Source organism: Homalodisca vitripennis, chromosome X (genome assembly GCF_021130785.1).
Source record: "Homalodisca vitripennis isolate AUS2020 chromosome X, UT_GWSS_2.1, whole genome shotgun sequence".
Taxonomy (NCBI): Eukaryota; Metazoa; Arthropoda; class Insecta; order Hemiptera; family Cicadellidae; genus Homalodisca; species Homalodisca vitripennis.
In genome coordinates, this window is record NC_060215.1 from 155,373,892 (window position 1) to 155,394,901 (window position 21,010).

The 21,010-nt window shown below is 34.9% G+C and overlaps 1 protein-coding gene across 1 annotated transcript in view; it reads right to left on the minus strand.

Annotated features, from left to right (window-relative positions):
* Positions 1 to 21,010, minus strand: part of LOC124369682 (alkaline phosphatase, germ cell type-like) — a 282,236-nt gene that overhangs the window by 242,408 nt on the left and 18,818 nt on the right. The gene's annotated exons all lie outside the window — the stretch shown is intronic.

Consider the following 21,010-nt stretch of genomic DNA (forward strand, 5'->3'; position numbering starts at 1 on the left):
CAACTGATCAACTTCAACCCTACACTATAAACACTCCATAAGTAGTGTTCTGTACTCCTGCAAGTCCTACTTCGTGCATCATGTGGTCAGCAAGTGATCAACTTCAACCCTACACTATGAACACTCCATAGGTAGTGTTCTGTACTCCTGCAAGTCCTACTTCGTGCATCATGTGGTCAGCAAGTGATCAACTTCAACCCTACACTAGGAACACTCCATAAGTAGTGTTCTGTACTCCTGCAAGTCCTACTTCGTGCATCATGTGGTCAGCAACTTATCAACTTCAACAGTACACTATGAACACTTCATAGGCAGTGTTCTGTACTCCTGCAAGTCCTACTTCGTGCGGCATGTGGTCAGCAAGTGATCAACATCAACACTACACCATGGACACTTCATGGGTAGTGTTCTGTACTCCTGCAAGTCCTACTTCGTGCGGCATGTGGTTAGCAACTGATAAACTTCAACGTTACACTATTAACACTCCATAGGTAGTGTTCTGTACTCCTGCAAGTCCTACTTCGTGCGGCATATGGTCAGCAAGTGATAAACTTCAACCCTACACTATGAACACTCCATAGGTAGTGTTCTGTACTCCTGCAAGTCCTACTTCGTGCATCATGTGGTCAGCAAGTGATCAACTTCAACCCTACACTATTGAACACTCCATAGGTAGTGTTCTGTACTCCTGCAAGTCCTACTTCGTGGATCATGTGGTCAGCAACTGATCAACTTCAACCCTACACTAGGAACACTCCATAGGTAGTGTTCTGTACTCCTGCAAGTCCTACTTCGTGCGGCATGTGGTCAGCAACTGATCAACTTCAACCCTACACTATTAACACTCCATAGGTAGTGTTCTGTACTCCTGCAAGTCCTACTTCGTGCATCATGTGGTCAGCAACTGATCAACTTCAACGGTACACTATGAACACTTCATAGGTAGTGTTCTGTACTCCTGCAAGTCCTACTTCGTGCATCATGTGGTCAGCAACTGATCAACTTCAACGCTACACTATGAACACTTCATAGGTAGTGTTCTGTACTCCTGCAAGTCCTACTTCGTGCATCATGTGGTCAGCAACTTATCAACTTCAACCCTACACTATGAACACTTCATAGGTAGTGTTCTGTACTCCTGCAAGTCCTACTTCGTGCGGCATGTGGTTAGCAACTGATCAACTTCAACGTTACACTATTAACACTCCATAGGTAGTGTTCTGTACTCCTGCAAGTCCTACTTCGTGCGGCATGTGGTCAGCAACTGATCAACTTCAACGCTACACTATGAACACTCCATAGGTAGTGTTCTGTACTCCTGCAAGTCCTACTTCGTGGATCATGTGGTCAGCAACTGATCAACTTCAACGCTACACTATGAACACTCCATAGGTAGTGTTCTGTACTCCTGCAAGTCCTACTTCGTGGATCATGTGGTCAGCAACTGATCAACTTCAACGCTACACTATGAACACTCCATAGGTAGTGTTCTGTACTCCTGCAAGTCCTACTTCGTGCGGCATGTGGTTAGCAACTGATCAACTTCAACGCTACACTATAAACACTCCATAGGTAGTGTTCTGTACTCCTGCAAGTCCTACTTCGTGCGGCATGTGGTCAGCAACTGATCAACTTCAACCCTACACTATGAACACTCCATAGGTAGTGTTCTGTACTCCTGCAAGTCCTACTTCGTGCATCATGTGGTTAGCAACTGATCAACTTCAACGCTACACTATAAACACTCCATAGGTAGTGTTCTGTACTCCTGCAAGTCCTACTTCGTGCGGCATGTGGTTAGCAACTGATCAACTTCAACGCTACACTATAAACACTCCATAGGTAGTGTTCTGTACTCCTGCAAGTCCTACTTCGTGCGGCATGTGGTTAGCAACTGATCAACTTCAACGCTACACTATAAACACTCCATAGGTAGTGTTCTGTACTCCTGCAAGTCCTACTTCGTGCGGCATGTGGTTAGCAACTGATCAACTTCAACGCTACACTATAAACACTCCATAGGTAGTGTTCTGTACTCCTGCAAGTCCTACTTCGTGCGGCATGTGGTTAGCAACTGATCAACTTCAACGCTACACTATAAACACTCCATAGGTAGTGTTCTGTACTCCTGCAAGTCCTACTTCGTGCGGCATGTGGTTAGGAACTGATCAACTCAGTTAGGTTTTTCCGTACCAGTTATAAGTTTTCTTAGATTTCAATGTACAAGAGTACTTTGGGAAACTACTAGAGTGAATTATATGATAATGTTTTAACACCGCTTCTACTCGAGCTTTCATTTCCCGTTCAGTCTGAGTCTGATTCTCCTGAGCTGGAGACTATTCCAGTGAACGATGAGACAATAGCGTGGGAACAGTTCAAATAACAGAGTTCTTCATACAACTGTTTACCTATAGTGAAAAGCTGGAGGAGCAAAACATCGTGCCAAGTACTGTTAGTACAGGAAAAAAACGAAAATACAATATATTGCATTTAGTACACTATCTAAAAACTAAAAGGGCAGTTGTAAAAGTATTTTACACAGAAATTAGTACAGAAGGTGGCAATTACTAAATATATACAAAACATCAAATACAAATGAATATGACTGATGTAAAAAACGTACAATGATAAAGGAAGATATAAAGACTTGGTACATTGTTAAGGTAAAGTGTTATTCGGCTTCAGGCGTTTGTATTACTCCGAAGCGAAGAAAGAAAACCCGGGTATTTGCTGTGGCAGTGGTAAGCCCTACTTTCTCGCTGCGATTCATGCCCTAAACCCTTTACAACATGAACAAGTCAGTGCTCTGATTCTTGACACCTTTCTAATAACTACATAATTTTATAGGTGTTTTTCAACCCAGGCATTTACCCAGGTGTTAAAAAAGACGTCTCTCCAAAACTTCTAATGGCTGATCAAATCGTTGATTTTAAGGCAAAGGACTGGCATTCAGGTACTATAATATAACAACACCCCCGTCTCACATCATGAGAACGACAGATTTAAAATAATTAATTAACGTATACACATACACTTATCACTGTCAGTCCGCTTTCAGAGCTATTCAAAAATCAAATGAAAATGCTGCCTTAGATTCTGTAACAAATCTATAAAATAATACAGTAAATGTTCCTAAGAATTTTTTAGTGCCATGAAAAAATAAATTAAATTCTATATAATGTACCAAAAATGAATCTTAAAAAATCAATCAGTAAAAATTTGAAAACCATAAGTGTATATAATTTATTGCTAAACTACAAAAAGTAAATTTATTAAAGTAAACAGTGTATCTCTTCTTAATCTTTTCTTAAAATCAAAAAATGAATAGTAAAATTTAACACTTAACATTGCTAACCACATCTTAAAAGTTGCATTTTCAAAAATTCAATGATAAATAGTTTAAATTCAATAAAACTCTTTAAAAAAGCTGAAGGATTTTCAAAAATACTACAACATTTTATAAAAAATAAATTGTTGCATAAAACTTTATTTTAATAAAAATTAAAAACTAGTCCTATATAGATGAAGCGTGAAAAAATTAATTATCCATATTGCAATTAAGATAACTTAAAGAAAACATGTAATCGACATTGCAAGTCTAAGAAACATCTTAAAAAAATAATAAGGACAATCAATTTAATTATCTTCAAAATTGGGCAAAAGGACACCAAATATATAATTATAGAAAACTCAATGAAAGCAGAAGAACTTACATAATCAAAGAAATTTTGTAAAGAAAATAAGAGCGATTTAAGCCCACAGTAATATTTAGTATTGAAAACTACAAGATATTGCTGAAAAATTATCTCTTAGAAAACAGTGTGTGGTGAAAAACTCCGATAAAAAATATTTAGAGAGTTCACAGAAACTCAAAGTGCCTTTATTAAAGGTGTGCTTGGTATATTCCAGATTTAGCACTTGAAAATGGTTTAATGGTATCTACAAACTCTCGAACAGAATGAATTGGTCAGTTATACAGTTATTTTAAATTTCAAAACTGTTTTCTACATTCGAAAAGAAATATTAGAGACATTCATAGAGTATCGTCTATGAAAGGATATTATAAAGAATCCATTCAAATTCAGATAAAATAAATGTTGATATTTAAAATCTCAAAGAGATTAAATTTTTTTAAATAGAAAAAGTGTTGGAAGATAATAAAATATTGAAGTTCAAATGTGTTTATAATGTAAATATGAAAGGGAATCAAATAGATAATAAACCTCAAACTGGAGGTGTGAGTTCGATTTTAATTTTGAGATATCTTTCATGTACACTAAAGTTTTAATAATATAATAATACCCGGTAACTCCTAATCACGGCTATTAGTCTCCTGTTAAAATTGAGATGTAACGTTCGAAACTGCCGAGAACTTAGTGGTGCAGAATGACAGGAGCGAGAGAGAATGCGATGTTCTGAGCTAGACCTTGCACTTTTGAGACTGAGCTACCAATGATAGGACATCTCAATATTCGATTACTCTTTTAGTGTAGAAACCATTTCATACAGTTATCTACGTGTTCCAATCACCTCTTTGTCCAACAGCACGTAAATCTCCTCCTCTTCGCCAGATCTCTCGAGACTTGTGGCATCACTCTTCAATGTAAGACTGTGGCACTTTGTCAATTTTATTTCACAACAATAAAGTTGAGGTAGTGGCATTTTGGAACCTCCTTTAGCTCAAAACCGTCCACTCAACTGGGAAGTCCTTCAGCCCTTCGCTTGTCTCCCGTCTGCTGTGTGTTACAATTATATTCCTCTGTTGCGATGAAGGCCATTCCAATACAAAGCACTTTGTGACCTGACAAACATCGAACCAGGGACGGGGAAAGGCAGTCAGGGGACTCACGGTAACTGAAAACGTTCGTTAGAGTACCAGTAACATCCATAGATTTCCTCTCTATTGTTTAGAGATTAACTTTTTCTCCTTGTTTTCACAAAAAAAAACATTAAACTAATGTTAGAATTAAATTTTTTAACAAAATTCGTCAAATTTAACATTTTTAACAGCTTAAAGTACTATGGAGAAATCAAGATTCAAAACTGCAAACATGATTTTGGATATCGGCTACTCTTACATGTAATCGCTGGAGGTACATTACTTAATGAATTTAATTATATACCATTTATCTAACTCAATAAAGGAGTCCTTGTGGAATTTGATTTAACTAAGCCCACTTTTCCTTAAACCAATTTTTATTACTCAGAGTTTAAAAATAATTGTGTTTTTTTCAGTAAAATGAGTAACAGAACAAAAACAACGTAATTTGATGTATGTTTAGAGATAGTTGCACAGGATAACATTCCTGGTAGAATAATCCTTGGCAAACTAGGAACTTCCTGGCTTCCACTTTATTGATAACACAAACAATGAAACTCTACTTTATCGATCTGTCTTCACTGAATTATGGATGAACTTTGACCGGAAGATACGAAAAAGCGTTCCTCTGTTGAATTACTTCTGGATGCTTTGAGATTTAAATTTGCTGTGTTTGTAGATCCAGATCTTTAATATACGATCCCAGAGGTGCAAAGTATCACACATGACTTTCACTACGAAGTCTAATGTGTAACTGCGCTCTCAAAACACCTCCCTTGGGCTGACCTGGTGGACTTTGCTTGGTAACCTTTCTTGCGAATTCATCCCTACCTATGTTTCTTGAGCGGTGGCGCAAGGTCGCGTGGTGTGAAGTTCATAATATTTCTTTATATTATTTTCATTCGCCAGTTAAAACTATCCTAATTACAATAGTTAAAGAACAAAAGGATTATTTAAAATATTATCCAACTATCAACAGCATGAGCGTTTCATATTACAAACACATTAATTATTATTTTCAGGATATTTTTTTGTTTATTGTAGTCTGTTGTTGTTTCATTAGTATTAAGTTTAATTGTATTATCTACACAAGAGATAATTTATCTATTATTAAAAATTGAGCTCAGAACTGACTAAAACAGTTACCGGACCTCAGCACACCCAGTTGGAATAAATCACTTATCTCCTGTGAAATTAATAAAATCAAAGTTATTAGTCTACTGTATGATTATAAAACATTGCATAGCTCTTGCGTAGAATTTTTTTGTTTTTTATACAACGCTAGGTACAGTATGGCCTATTATGGCAGAACAAATTAGCTTGTAATTAGAGTATATATTAAAACAGATTACTGGCCACTATTTTTACTACTATTTTATATTCACAGTATATAACAGGACGGGTATAACAGGATTATCAATAATAACTATAAAGAGTATTATTATTATCTTAATAATACACTGACGATCGACTTTTCATGTAGTCATAAATTTCTGGCTTTGTTACTCAGTAAAACTTGCTCAAGAATCAAAATTCTGATATATAACACCCAGTCACTTAAGTGGCAGACAAAGATTAAAAATGGGGACTAGAATTCGAATATCGTTTTATGTTGCGACGTTATTAATTATTTCATTAATTACGAATACTATGAAAATGATATATAACAATATTTTTATAGATACATATTTTACTGATTAAAATCAAATAATATTGAATCAGAACGACAAAAAAATACTCAACATGCCGCCGAGCCGTGACATCTATCTTTTTACAATCTGAAAATAAATAACATTGAATCACAACGACAAACAAATAATCAAACACGTCACCGAGTCACGACAGCTATCTTTTTACAATCTGAAACTAAATATCATTGAATCAGAATGACAAACAAATAAACAACATGCTGCCGAGCCGCGATATCTATCTTTTTACAATCTGAAATTAAATATCATTGAATCACAACAACAAACAAATAAAGAACATGCCGCCAAGCCGCGACATCTATCTTTTTACAATCGGAAACTAAATATCATTGAATCACAACAACAAACAAACAAAGAACATGCCGCCGAGCCGCGACATCGATCTTTTTACAATCTGAAACTAAATATCATTGAATCACAACAACAAACAAATAAAGAACATGCCGCCAAGCCGCGACATCTATCTTTTTACAATCGGAAACTAAATATCATTGAATCACAACAACAAACAAACAAAGAACATGCCGCCGAGCCGCGACATCGATCTTTTTACAATCGGAAACTAAATAATATTAAATCAGAATGACAAACAAACAAACAACATGCCGCCAAGCCGCGACATCTATCTTTTTACAATCGGAAACTAAATAATATCATTGAATCACAACAACAAACAAACAAAGAACATGCCGCCGAGCCGCGACATCTATCTTTTTACAATCGGAAACTAAATATCATTGAATCACAACAACAAACAAATAAAGAACATGCCGCCAAGCCGCGACATCTATCTTTTTACAATCGGAAACTAAATATCATTGAATCACAACAACAAACAAACAAAGAACATGCCGCCGAGCCGCGACATCTATCTTTTTACAATCGGAAACTAAATATCATTGAATCACAACAACACAAACAAACAAAGAACATGCCGCCGAGCCGCGACATCTATCTTTTTACAATCGGAAACTAAATATCATTGAATCACAACAACAAACAAACAAAGAACATGCCGCCGAGCCGCGACATCTATCTTTTTACAATCTGAAACTAAATATCATTGAATCACAACAACAAACAAACAAAGAACATGCCGCCGAGCCGCGACATCTATCTTTTTACAATCGGAAACTAAATAACATTGAATCACAACAACAAACAAATAAACAAACACGTCACCGAATCACGACAGCTATCTTTTTACAATCTGAAACTAAATATCATTGAATCACAACAACAAACAAATAAAGAACATGCCGCTGAGCTGTGACATCTATCTTTTTACAATCGGAAACTAAATAACATTAAATCAAAACGACAAACAAATAAAGAAACACTCCACTGAGCCGCGACAGCTATCTTTTTACAATCGGAAACTAAATAACATTGAATCACAACAACAAACAAATAAAGAACATGCCGCTGAGCTGTGACATCTATCTTTTTACACAATCGGAAACTAAATAACATTGAATCAAAACGACAAACAAATAAAGAAACACTCCACTGAGCCGCGACAGCTATCTTTTTACAATCGGAAACTAAATAACATTGAATCACAACGACAAACAAATAAACAAACACGTCACCGAGTCGCGACAGCTATCTTTTTACAATCGGAAACTAAATAGCATTGAATCAGAACGACAAACAAATAAACAAACACGTCACCGAGTCGCGACAGCTATCTTTTTACAATCGGAAACTAAATAGCATTGAATCAGAACGACAAACAAATAAACAACATGCCGCCGAGCCGCGACATTGGTTTTTTAGAATCTGAAACTAAATATCATTGAATCAGAATGACAAACAAATAAACAAACACGCCACCGAGCCGCGACAGCTATCTTTTTACAATCGGAAACTAAATAACATTGAATCAGAACGACAAACAAATAAACAAACACGCCACCGAGCCGCGACAGCTATCTTTCTGCAATCTAAAACGATTTATTGTCACGGGTGTGGAAGTAATGCAACTTATAACAGATGTCCTGTAACTCTGCTATCTACGGTTCTTTGTACAAAATATTTGGACAACTGCAAAGACAATTTTTGGCCTAAAGAAGTCATTTAAGGCCAGTTTTTATAACTTTTTTACTTTTCAGACAGTAAGCAAAATATAATACAATATATTAGTGAAAACCACAGTATTAACTAAGGATTAAATTAATGTATTCATCGTGTGTTTTTACAGATAAATCTGTATTGTATTGATTTGCATGAGATGAGTTTTATTAGTAGCATATGTAGTATCATTTTGTTAAATAAACTATAGAATATCGACGTATAAATTTATTTTGTCGAGTTATTTTTAAAACCAGTTCAAAATCATTTGGTAGTGTTTATACAATGTAATGTTTCATAAGTTCGTTTATGGCAATGGAATGATCCTGAAGAGAGCAGGAATTTTAGGACATTTACCATTGTTCAGTGACACAAAATACCAGTAACACTACGTTTCGAGAGGATAGCTAACAGAACAATAATTGCAATCTGTTATAAATACATGTTATAACATATAATACCAGATGATTGTAACCCCAACATATTGGGTGTCAACTCCATGCACACAATCAATAAAACGTGCACTTTTTAAAAATAAACACTAATCATTGAACTGAAGTAGAGAATACAGGTCAAAATAGGTCTGCACTGATCGTCCAATCACTAAAAATTGTTGATCACACGTTTGTTGTGATTCATGAATTATGCGTCACACCGCTACGGTATGATTAGTTTTGTATCTAGATTGAAGTATGTATTTGGTTGATTATCCATCTAAGGAAGAGATCAGATTACAGATTTCGAAACGTAGTTTTACTGATTTCTTGTATGACTGAAAGATGGAAAATATCCAGAAAACCCCTGTTTCTTTCATGGGCTTAAGATATACTTTTTTTTTTTTTTTTTTTTTTTTTTTTTTTTTTTTTTTTTTTTTTTTTTTTTTTTTTTTTTTTTTTTTTTTTTTTTTTTTTTTTTGTTCTCTTAGGACAAGAAGCTTATAAATTGCACGGAGTCCTGTAAGAACCTTAGCGCTGCTTCTGGAGTGACAGGATATTCAGGATGGGTAAGGTTAGGGGGTAGGTGCCGCCCTATATCGAGATCCATGAGGAACAATTAGGGCACTACATCTCAAAGTCATGTCTCCCCGGAAAAAGGGGAGGCCAGCTCCGAACCAGCCTCTCCCGTCAAAGTAGGCAGGGGGTGACACACTCTTGTTGCAGCTAGCAAGAACTTCTGAGGTCAGGGAACAAACCCCACCAACTCCAACAGTCATCTCCCACAGTAGGCTAGACCTATCGAATTGCCCATGAACCCCATAATCTCGACATTTGCGGTTAGTGGTGTGCCTCCTAGCTCCTGGACATCCATAAGGTTGCCCGGATTGAAGTGACACATCGGTTTTTGCTGTGCCCAGTGGTGGGTTCAACTGGAAGGTATAAACTAGCCAGAAGTGATCCATGCTGGGTTAATAGATACGTTAGTAGCTTTTGAAAAGATAAGGCAATTTTAGTATTGTACAGAAATAAGGAAATGTAAAGGCAAGATGGTGAATACGGCAGCGAGGTGTATCCTAATGATACCGCAGACAGCGGCGCTCGTGCTAACAGCTCTTATGGTAGTGAACAAACCTCTTTTGCAACCTTTGCATTTTGAATTTATTCGCGGCAATATGACTGCAACCACCAGGTGCTGATGAAAGCCAGACTAAGTTATTTTCTTAAGTTCAGGCCCATCAGCTCACTAGAGAAAATCGGTATTAATCAACTAAATCCAGTATCCTGGAGTTGAAATGTCCTATTATTACAATAAGAATTGTGCTTAACCTCTCAGAGCTAAACATACGGCACGGGCCCTCTTTATGTATTGAATGACAGTGAGCCAGCTTTGGTATCCACTGTTTAGACAAACAGCCGTACTGTAAACAGTGAGGATGAAATTCCAGGACATTTATCAATTGTACAATATTACGTTTGGTGTACGTTATGACTCACTTTGCCATAAATGTACTTTTTTCTCATCTTCAAGATCTCTGGATAATAGACCTTGAAGTCCTTCTGGTAGTGATAGCGGACAGAGAACTGGGAAACTCTTCTCAAGTTCGTAAAACTCCAATGGAAAGTTGTGAATTTTATCTCAAATGTGACGGTTATGTTCTCTTTAGCATGATAATAAATGATACGATTAAAAGAGTGTAAACGTTAACTAATGTAAATACTATATTCAAGTTATGCTCTTTCTGGAGGTCAACATGTAAATCTAGACAACATGAAAAATTTATCGTTTGAAGATCAAAGTGATAGTTTTAGTCATGCCATAAATAGGGTACTTTGTGCAAACCTTACTTTGAGTTGCAAAGTGGATTGTCATTTTTTGTAAATTTGTAGTTCTAGGTTAAGAGTAAATGTAACTTCTAAACCGTAAGTCTCTAATGATACATATTTTATATATGACTTTGGACTGTCAATCAAGGATGGGTGGAGTAGATGACTAAATCACAAAACCCCAGATCGTTGATAGTAAATATGAAAATGAGAAACGGAGGATTCCGAACTAACAATCGACTAATCCAACTCGGATTGAGAATGACGTAACTCGGCCATTTCATGCTAAACATTTAACAATGTCTAATGGTAGTGTGATTGATGGAACTTAATTAAACTGAATTGACAATATTGTTGGATATTAACAATTGTGATAATGTTGGAAAATGGTCAATATTAAATTCTAGACCGAAAAATCTGGGAAATTATTAAAGGCTCTTCAATCAGAATCAAATAGTACACTAAACTTTAGGCTAAACCTTAGTCACATAGTCCCAAGTCTTTATCGACTAAACCAATTCAGCATAATATTGCAGTCTCAGATGCAGTCAAGAAACAAAACTCTGAATATCACTTTATAGCTAGAACTACTGAACCCAATTCCTTAATAGTGGATCGAAGACGATCAGGCTTCCGTTACGGAAGGAAAAAACAATATATGTGTACAAAATGTTACTCAATATATTTCCAAACATTACTTTTTATGCAGATAACTTTAATTCTAAACCACCCAAATATAGTTTCAGACAATATCAAATATATTTAAAAAGTAGTGTCAAGTAAAGTTTTGGAGATAAAAATTAACAACGACTGTGTTTTCTGTCGAAAAGAGTTCTTTCAGTTGCTGACAAGTTGAAACAATTTACATCTATCAATTAGCTGTGCATTAATATAACGCAGTAAAATTGTAGGCAACGTAATCGTCCATATTTAGTCAGTTTGTAACAAGTATTAATGCTGAAACGAGGGGCTTAAGTAGGTTTTAGTAAAAGAGTTGATTCAAAGAATCGTTCATAATTTCAGTAAAATCGCTGGAGAAAGCAACACGGGCAGGCAATAATAAGAACATTTCCCGCGTGAATAACATCTAGACACGTGCCTCTCCTACCGAGGCAGGATGTTCACTGATCTGATCTTTACGGTTAGAATATTCTTGGAAAAACGTGAGTATACCAAGTGAAAATTACCATCTCTCTCTTTTACGTGGTTAATCTCTATCGTCGGATTGGCAGAATATAGTTTATGATATATGAATTAAAAATACAGATTTTTAAAACAAGTTGACCAACTTCTTATATTACTTCATGAAGAAGCGAAACCAAATTAGTGCAGGAATGCGTTTGCCATACATCTAAGTAATATGAAAGCTATATCTTTTAACTAACGTAGCTATATCAATAACGTTTATAAACAAAGAGTTATTACATATTTAAAAATGGATGAGGTTATGTTAATGTATTAGGATATGTGACAATCATTCATCGGTTTACGAATTGGAAACTTATACGAGTCCGTATAAATAAAATGTTGTTTACTAAAGAATATTTTTTCAGTTCATTAACCAACTATACTAAAGTCTTCACATTCCAAGGCTGCTTCACGTGGTCATTTTAATACATATAATCAGCTGATCAAAACGCTACATTCCCATAATCCTCTGTAAATTTATGTAAAGAATGTCGAAGTTAGGGCTAAAAAGCTCTTTCTATAAATTATCCTGGGGATCAATGGCTTAATGATGACTTCCGAACCACCACCAACGGCTGGACACTAGACAGGCTGCTCGCAAGGACCGGATCGCTCAGCGGTCACCCATCCAAGCAGCAGCCACACTCGACGTTGCTACTTCAGTTATCTCGCCATAACCGCAGTGCCCGCTACATTGAACCTTTAGATAGTGTATGAAGCATGGCAAAATATGTCAAGGATTCACTGAAATATTTAATTCAATTCTAAGACACAGTATTGGACGATTTTCAGAAAATTATGCGGTAGAAAACAGTTATTACATATTATAAACTGTATCAGCTTTAATTTGTAATTCAGACCAGATATTTTACTTTACCTATGGTGAACTACAAATAATACTTATAATAACTAAGCGGTATTCTCGACATATAATCAGATAGTATTAAAATAGATTTCATATTCTTGAAATACGATCATGAATTACAAACATATAAGAAATTTTTCTTCTCTCGGATAAATTTTAAACCCATGCTAAGCTTTAAACATTTAAAATGCCCGCGATCCTAAAACGTGATATGATAATTAAATATTAATTCTTCTCTTGATAATTTTTCTGCAAAAATAATAAAAAATAAATAAATAAAATACAAAAACTAAAATAAGCAGTACATATATTATAAATTATGATATTACACATTTTTGCCTTGACCCGGAGGACAAGTTTCCGAAAATTACTTTAGAGTTTGTAAAAACTCTGTATATATCATATACTAATATAATAGATAGCACATTTACATTAGCATTAAATACTTATCTTGCTTTATTATAAGATGATCTACAATTCTTAGTTATTATGCATGTTTGTACTGACTCAATGATTACAGTCTTTTATTCTATTGTACGAATCTTACATATTCTTACGCCAGCTTGTATTGGGTTATTTCATAATAAAGAAGTAGAATGCAAAGAAATCCTTCCCACTGAAAGATGCACAGCGAAAGCTACTTTACTGTCCCATAGTAGCTGTCGTTCGTTATGTATGTGAATTCTAACTCATGATTCAACTCAGCTTATTGCATAAATAACGATCACTTAACTCAAACTTTAAGCAATATCAGCTTATTTAAAGATTCGAAAAATCTTCAAGTAAATATTAGACCAAAGTATATAATACATACACTACTGTTGTATTACATGCATTATTGTTTACATGAAGGAATACATGCTTTCAAAAGTCTTATTTTTTTAAATTCCAGCAAAGGTACATCATTTAAGATTGTGAGTAACAGTGTGGAGGTCAATATGATTTATTCGTGGATGTAATTTCTTCATTCTGTGCACATTGTTTGTATTATTTATTCATTTCTCAATGTTCAACTCAAATATGTGCCATTAGTTTTTCCATGATAAAGTTGATAGATCGTTAAGACCAACTACAAACCTCTTCCACCTATATTGTGTACTCTCAAATCGTTACTTGACAAACACACAATACACAATATTAAGTATAGAAGAATTTAGTACACAGCAAGTGATACAAACACAAAGAATTCGCGTTGTCGCTCCAATAACTCCACATTGATTTCCACAACACAAAAAGAAACTGTCTCGAACTGTAAGTTTGCAACTGTCTAGACGAACTGTTTGGCAGTAAACAGGAGTGCGACCATACTCGTACGCTGTAAAACGTAGACTCATTTCAGAGTTGTGGATCAAACCTTGAGCTGTAACTGCTGCTCCGCGAATCTGTTGAATGTTCTGAGAACTGATGTAACAAAGAACTGTTTGGCAGTAGACAGGAAAGCGACCATACTCGTACGCTGTAAAACGTAGACTAATTTCAGAGTTGTGGATCAAACCTTGAGCTGTAACTGCTGCTCCACGAATCTGTTGAATGTTCTGAGAACTGATGTAACAAAGAACTGTTTGGCAGTAGACAGGAAAGCGACCATACTCGTACGCTGTAAAACGTAGACTAATTTCAGAGTTGTGGATCAAACCTTGAGCTGTAACTGCTGCTCCACGAATCTGTTGAATGTTCTGGGAACTGATGTAACAAAGAACTGTTTGGCAGTGAACAGGAAAGCGACCATACTCGTACGCTGTAAAACGTAGACTAATTTCAGAGTTGTGGATCAAACATTGAGCTGTAACTGCTGCTCCGCGAATCTGTTGAATGTTCTGAGAACTGATGTAACAAAGAACTGTTTGGCAGTAGACAGGAAAGCGACCATACTCGTACGCTGTAAAACGTAGACTAATTTCAGAGTTGTGGATCAAACCTTGAGCTGTAACTGCTGCTCCGCGAATCTGTTGAATGTTCTGAGAACTGATGTAACAAAGAACTGTTTGGCAGTAGACAGGAAAGCGACCATACTCGTACGCTGTAAAACGTAGACTAATTTCAGAGTTGTGGATCAAACCTTGAGCTGTAACTGCTGCTCCACGAATCTGTTGAATGTTCTGGGAACTGATGTAACAAAGAACTGTTTGGCAGTGAACAGGAAAGCGACCATACTCGTACGCTGTAAAACGTAGACTAATTTCAGAGTTGTGGATCAAACATTGAGCTGTAACTGCTGCTTGCAGTGATTTGGAAGTCTCCTCAAGCATTGGAGAGGCCCTCTTAGCCTAACTTCGCTCGTTAAAATAAGACAAGCTTAATAGTTTAGCTGTTTAATATTCAACTTTTTCCTCCCACAGGACTCTCAAGGAGCAGCTTGCAGGTGTTACCAGGAAGCGTATAAGAACAGGAAAGAAGTGCTCAAAGTCATAATATTTTAAACAGCGGATCGCCCGCTATCGCGCAATCCGAACGTCCTCCGATGTCGTACTTCATAAAATACTCGAACACGTGTGCCTAAAATCGATGAAACCATTACACCTGATTCCACTAAATTTCTTGATATCTGTTCAAAAATAACTGTAGTCGGCTACGGCCAGGTAAATTTGATACAATAAATACGTATGCAACTAAAACTTAAGCCCAAAATTAATACATACGGGTAACATGAGTTGGAACTAGGTTTTAGCAAGACTTATTAATGAAATTAGAAACCGGATCTAATTAATCGTTGTATAATTACGATGATGCTGTATAATTTAGTTCTAATTAAAAAACTGCTAAACACGTTTAGTATCTTGAAACTGAATACAGTGTCTGATCATAATCTGATAAGTTGGATCATAGACCATCAATACGCATTTCAGTTGATTGAAAATGTGTTCGACGAACACTTATATGAGTGAGTTATAAATGGGGCACGCCGATACTAATGTAAAGTAGAGTTACGAATGTATAGCATATGTATTTTAGTGAGTTAAAAATGGATAAACTCGAGATTTTTATGTTAGTCGATAATACTGGATCCAATACTTGTTGAAGTGACTCAGAATTTGGAGGCCGCATTCATCGAGGTATAATGAGAGTAAAAAATTGATGGCATCAAGATTCGTAAGTGTGAGTTAAAGTTGGATACAATATTTGTAGAAGGAAAGTCGGTACTGGACGCTATCACTGTTTGTATATGTGGACTGAAGATGAACTATGAGAGGAAAAAGACGCTGAAAGATCAGTCTAGCGGAAAGGAAATGTGCTGCCTTGATGGCCTTCCTACGAGTGACTTGCTTTCTACGATTTTTCACGGTCGATGTAATAATCTTTTGCAGGCCGTGTGTGAGCTGGCCTACACGATTGTTTTCATATTCGATAACCTTTGGACGACAAATTATGGGCGGCGTTATTATAGATACTGTAATTACCAACCGGTAAAACTGTAATATCGTGTATGTCAAATAAATAGTCAACTGTATATTCGCTTTGATAAATTATTCCCTATGTAAATTAAGAATAGTTTGCAATATAACTGTTTATGTACGCATATTTCTTTTTTATTACAAGCAACATTTAATATTTAGTTACACATTTATCGTTGCTTCGTATTAAAAACAACTTAAAGCACAATCCAGTGTTACAGTAGGGTACGTGGAAGTTTCAGTGTATGGTTTATTAAGAACTAAAATAAACGTATTGTTACTTTCAACGTTTATGTCGAAATAGGAATATTCCAGGTGCCAATGTGTGAGTGATACCTCCTCCTGAAATATTAAATAGTAAGTATGAAACATTACAAGAAGTCAATAAATATTGAAAACGCCAGAAAGTGGGCAGTGTAACACAAGAAGCGCTTAGCGGTTTATGGCCTTTTCAAGTAGTTTTCTTCGAGGGACACAAAACAAACTGCTTGTGCAAAGAACATCACTTTGAGAAATTATCCAATACAGACTGATCATTACACTGCACACGTCCGACAGCCATCCACGTACTAGGTTTATTCTTCCACTATTTCCAACTTGAAAATAGATTTACGTCTCCTTTAAAATGCTTCCAATTGAGTTGCAAGTCTTTAGCCTAATTTACATTTATACGACATTCTTTAGTTTCCAAATTAGTTTTCTCTCTGTTTCAATTACTCAATATAAAAATATAAATTTACCTATTCATTATCTTGTTTTACTTTATATTTACTTAAACTTAATCATGATGTAAAGTAAATTCTTTAAAAAATTTGATGCGTGTACAATAATAAAGACATTACATTCCTTATAATAGCAATCAACACTCCTTTCAATTTGAAACTTGAAATGCAAGATAATCTTGAAATTTTTAAAAGTACCTTCGGTAAGGGAACATGTTTAACGTATTAAATCAGTGTATTAAACATGTGAAGGAAACACGATCTTTCCGGACATTTTTTATCGTTCAGTGATACAAAAAAGTTCATTAACACTACGTTTCGAGATCTGCAATCTGATCTCTTCTTCAGGTAAGTACCTAATCTAACATATAATTACAGTCGTAGGTAGTTAGTAGGCGAATGCAGACATATTGTTACCTGTAGTCTGTAGTTCAGTGTAAATAATAGGAGGTTTGTTTATTTTTTTATTAAATGCATGTTTTAGAGTTAGTGAAGTTGACACACAATATGGTGGTTGTGATTCCTGACTTACGCGTGTCACAACGCTCTGACATGATTTATTTATTTTAACATAGTTTGTAATTATGTGTTATATTGGATATTTACCTGAAGAAAAGGTCAGATTGCAGATCTCGAAACGTAGTGTTACTGCTTTGTGTACCACTGAACGATAACAAATGTTCAGAATATCCTGTTTCCTTCACAATCCTTCCATCATCAAAAACAAAGAATTTTACATGTGTTAGTATGTTTCACAAAGAATGTTTAATAGTATAAATTACATGTAGTTGAATAAATCTATACGAAAACAGAAAATTTCCCTCCTAAACAATTTTGGTATACACTTGGCAAGAACGTTGTCCTCGCCGTATGATCAAACCATTTAAAATAAATTATTAATTTTATCACTTTCGGCATAAATTTAGTCTTTAACGAAGTGCAAGTATTTTTATAGTATTACAGAGTAGTCTGCAAATGTGGTGTGATGGTGTTGTTGGCAATTTAAGATATTGCAGAAAACAGTAGACAAAATTGTACTTTGAGGGACCCCAGATTTAATTGGTTCAAATGGGGTGAACCACAGCTTTAACTGGTTGAATTCCAGCTTTAATTGGTTCAACTGGGGTGGACCCCAGATTTAAAATATTGCCATCCAAAATGATCTCAGAGTAGGTTAATAGGAATGGTATTTAGTTTATTTTGTAGTCCCTAGTACATTACCAAAAGCAGCGCTGAATCGAGAAATACCCCTGATGTATACTTTTTCTCGTAAGTCCAGTAGCCACAAAGTCCACCACTCTGTAAAGTTGATGAATAGTAGATGAGCTCTCCGGAAACCAAACTGACGTTCAGGTACAGCGTTATGAGAATAAAAAATTGGGATAGACCGTATAAGCGTCTGTCACAAAATTTACTGTAATTGGCTGTAATTAGTGTTACTTTTATTAATTATTAAATATAATATAAAGTAAGTCTTAGGAAGGAGATCAGCTTGCATATGTCGACACGTAGTAGCCATTCATAAAATAGCATCATGCTTAAAATCCCAAAATTATGAATTATACGTAAAAAGTAGGATTTAGTTATTTATTTATTCATCAAAGTAGGTATGTCCCCAATTCTGTATATAAAGCTTCTTTTATTTTACGCCATTGTGCGAAACCTATTTTAGTTGTGCGAAACCATTGTGCAAGTAAGACTTCTTCTATACTATATATGTATACATTAGTTAAATTGGTATAATTGACAATAGCCGAATTAAATTTCAATAAACATTGAATCACAAAAAGTACTTGCTCCAAAGGGACTCGAACCCGGATCTCTCACTTGCTGGGTGAATGTGCTACCGGCGGAGCAAGTACTGTTTGTGTTTCAATGTTTATTGAAATTCTATATATATATATATATATATATATATATATATATATATATATATATATATATACATATATACAGCAGAATATTTTTGGTTTTGTTGATCATATGACCGTAGCTAGTAGTATAGCCTATTGGAGTATGTTTAAATTAGTATAATGTGGTATATCTGTCTCACGTTTAGGGTGGTTACATTGTTGAACATATTAACTAAAAAGTTAAAAAATGATCTAAATATGTGATGCAGCACATTATTGAAGTTCTACGTCCAGTTTTTGAAAAAAATTGTTAGAAAATCATGAAATATCCTTTTACAGATATTTGATTCCTTAACGTGGAAAGGGATGAAGAGTTCATTAACATTCTAAATCCTATCAATTAATTCTATATAGCATTGACCGTACGTTTTACGTTTTATTATTTAAATTAATAAATCATTTAAATTAAAGTTTCACTCTTTTCAATTGGCTTATAAACAGGATAAGCTGCAATAGCATTTGTGCACCACAGTTTTATGCTTGTAATAAGGACGGATTTTACAGCTTACTACTTTACCACCTCTTGCGTTTAACATTAAGTTCAAGGTCGCTTTGTTATTTTGGCTGTTTAAAAAAATTCCGTTGTTATTGACTGAATAAAAACATTCTTAATACAAAATGTTAGTAAAATTTGTGATTGCACTATTACTGGAATTTACTTTTGCACACAAATATTGTATTTATGCCTTCGTAGAACATCACTTTCATTTTTGTTAATATCAGTAAAAATATGTAATAATGTAATAGTAACAGTGTCAACAGTTTACAAGGAAATTCAAGTTCCACTTCGAGTCCATTCTGTTCATTCAAAACAGTTAAAGGAATAAAAGTTTAAAAAACATTATTTTTATTTTTTCTAACATCTCATGTTTTCCGGATCATGAATATTCACTATAATAATTATTTTTCTTTTAAGGTTTCCAAATTAGTTTTTACTAAGAAATTATATTAAAACATTTAATTAACAGGCTACAGAGTTGAAGTACCTAACACAAATTTTTATATGTAACTTTGCTTTACAGGAAGTGATTATATGCATTTATCTTAAAAACAAAAAAATGATTTTTGTTTTTGAGGTAAGTAAATTTTTTTAACCCGAAAAGAGAAACTAGCCATTTTTATTATATACAAATCGCATCTTATGAGGTAAACATGTCATGAAAATTGTATCTAGTATTTGAGAACAGATAGGTGTTTATGAATCAATTATATTTTCTTATTGAAATGCCAAAATACATAAATAAAATAGGATAATAGTCTATTAAAAAGGTTGATAATGAGTCAAGAAAACATTAAGAAATCAAAGTGAAGAAGATGATTTGAAAGAGGATGGAATAAGGGTGTGATAGCCGTAGCGCGATGTACCGTAGAATCCGGTTAGTGTAAAAGTGCACGTAAAGATCGTTATCTGGAAAACTAGATGCATCCGTTCATGTCGCAATAGGGTGACCCATAATGTTTTTAACTCATGGAATATGTATTCTGTAATGTATATCAAAAAATTAAACATTATTGAACTTGTTTGTTCAAATTTGTTTTAATATTTTCCCCATATTCTACGTTCTTGTAGCATTGTACACAAATATATTGTATACAAATGTGTACTTTACCTGTACTATTATCAACACCATTAGTTCATGTTATACAGTTTACATACCTAGGCCGTTTGAGTAAAGAAATCGAGATGGGTAGGATTATATCAATTCGTCGAAAACTTGTCAAGATAGAATGACTTTCGCCTTCTTTTTCAATTTACTTTTATTTGGCGTCGGGATAACCTTCGTACTATTGTACTATGATATTGATGTTTGTGGGTTCTTACACAAGCAGAGTTCGAAGCAATATCCAACGCCCTTCCTGTTGAAACAAGTTCTGTTAGACCATCCAATCGTATTTGTTTAGTATTATAGGAATAATACACAATTACGGTCGATATAGCGAGCTGATACAATCAATACACACGATATGTAACAAATTAATTACACGTATATAGATAATACGGCATTAGGGACATGTAATCAGGTATTGAATTACTCTCTGTAGACCCTAACGTGTGAGGTAGTACCCG